Source organism: Macrobrachium rosenbergii, chromosome 41 (assembly GCF_040412425.1).
Source record: "Macrobrachium rosenbergii isolate ZJJX-2024 chromosome 41, ASM4041242v1, whole genome shotgun sequence".
In the NCBI taxonomy this organism is placed as follows: Eukaryota; Metazoa; Arthropoda; class Malacostraca; order Decapoda; family Palaemonidae; genus Macrobrachium; species Macrobrachium rosenbergii.
The window spans coordinates 23,210,381-23,212,880 of record NC_089781.1 but is presented as its reverse complement, the minus strand read 5'-3'; positions in this window follow the sequence as shown (position 1 = coordinate 23,212,880).

The following is a 2,500-nucleotide window of genomic DNA, read 5'->3' as shown; positions in this document are numbered from 1 at the left end:
TGCTCATTTTCTTATCTCGTTTTGATTCATGCTAAAGTTTTTGCTCGGTTCTATTCGTTCAAGGTCAATGAACTTTTAAAAATTTATTAATTTTATTAGAACAGCTTCATTCTGCCTTCAGCTCAGAATAATTTTTTTGCATGAGCTCATCTACCTTAATCATGATGACGTCACTTCTGCTACCTTACCTATCTCATCTAGGCCCATGCCAGAATCCTTGCTTGGTTCTCCTACCTGAAATATGCTAATGATGGCCCTTAGTTCCTCCTGCTGATTCATTTTCTTCAAATAGGGCATCACCTTTTGTTTGCATAACCTTCCCCTGGAGGGAGGTGGGGCTCAGGCCTTGACTTTTAGCAGCTCAGGGAAATCTGCGCAGCGGCTCTATGATATTTAGTGGCTCTATTTGTTGTATTTAGTGGCTCTATTGTAGATAATCCAGAGCTGTTAAAGAAAAAAGTCAGATGATTCACTGATAAACATCTGATTAGGCGTATCCTTGCAGTGGCTCTATTTCTTGTATTTAGTGGCTCTATTGTAGATAATCCAGATGTTAGATAATCCAGTTAAAGAAAAAGTCAGATGATTCACTGATAAACATCTGATTAGGCGTATCCTTGCAGTGGCTCTATTTCTTGTATTTAGTGGCTCTATACATTGTATTCAGTGGCTCTGTCTATTGTATCTAGTGACTCTGTTTATTGTATTTAGTGGCCATATTTATTTTATTTAGTGGCTCTATTTCGCGTAATTAGTGGCCCTATTTATTGTAATTAGTTGCACTATTTATTGTATTTAGAGGCTTTATTTATTGTAATTAGTGGCTCTATATATTGTGTGTAGTGGCTCTATGCATTGCCCATGGTACGGCAATAATAAAAAACTGATGATTCATTAGTAAACACCTGATTCACTTGTTGGCTTTATTTATCGTGTTCAGTGGCTCTATTTATTATATCTATTGGTTCTATTAATTGCAGACAGTCCATGCTATTGAAAAACATTATCCATGCGTAAACACCACATGAAATATATACTTAAACCCACATAAAACAAACTCACATACTCTCTTTAATTACAATAAAACCCCGGGCACGCAAGCAACCGTAAACATGCCCTTGCCTATACGCACGTTACTGCACGTGCAAACACGCATTATTTACACGGCAAAACGTTATTACCTTCATTTATTCAAGTCCCAGGAGACTCAGAGACAAACCCAGTGAAAGTGATCTCGTTCCCGGCGACTTTCACTACGTAACCTGAGTCAAGAGGTCTTGGTATTTGCAGGCTGGGCATTTGGGAAACGGCCGGGCACGAACTAGTTTTATATTTCCGTGATCTTTAATCAAAGCCTGTTTCTTCTGCTCTCGTTGCGAATGATTATACGGAACAAAGTCTGACTGATGATGTTATTTTAATTATATTCATCATTGTTATGATTTTAAGTCTGACTGAAGATATTATTTTTATTATATTCATCATTGTTATGATTTTTATTGATATAATTCAGGTCGTGACTTTGCATTAAAGACATCGACAGGATATTATCTTAATTACATTTATTACTGATATAATTTTTATTGTTGATATTCGACCTTTGCATAAGAAGCGTCAACAGGATATGATGCCAGTTATTGAAGCAAGTAATAGAACCGCGGAGTAAATGAATAAATAAGCAAACGAAAACAGTACGGGACAATTTATAGCTCTTAAAAATGAAAGCCAACTACGACGAGAAGATAAAAAAGTAAAAAAAAAAGAAAAATAAAACCGAGACTGATAAAAAGCTGCTAGACTTAAAAGGACGCCGAGTTTTGCCAATGGGATGTGATTGGCATTTAAGCTTTCATTAGGAAAAGAACGTCACCTTTAAGGTGACAATTCGCTCAAGGGGACAAATCTAATGACAAACAGTTACTAAGGAAAGAGAAAACGGCTTCGGTGTCTCTCTAAACATAAGTCAAAATGTATAATGCTTATCAGAAATGAATGAACGTGAATTTTACGTAAAAGTCTAAGGGAATTACACACACATTTTCGCTGGTCTTACTATTGGTTTAATTTTTTCTAGTTATGTTATTAGCAGACTTGAATCAATCACATTCTGACAAATACAGTAAACAGGACACAAATTAAAATCCTCTTTTGATAAATTCATTAAACCAACGACTCATTTTTTTCAACTGTTTGTAATTAATCTGATATAACGATGAACAATATACCTCATAAGAATTATTCAAGATATCTCTCAATATTTCCTGTATTATTACTATTATCATCTACCTTACAAATTTGAACCATCATTTCCCATTTTTACTTCACTGACATAATAAAGAATTCACACAACACGCCGTCCATGAACACATGCACCAATAAAAAAAAAAAAAAAAATAGAAAAGTCCATATTTAGGCAAAGCAATGGCTGCATACGCCTTGCAGTACTCCGCTGTGTCGAAAGTTCAGAGGTTTAAGCCCGATGCCTAAAAAGACACCCTTA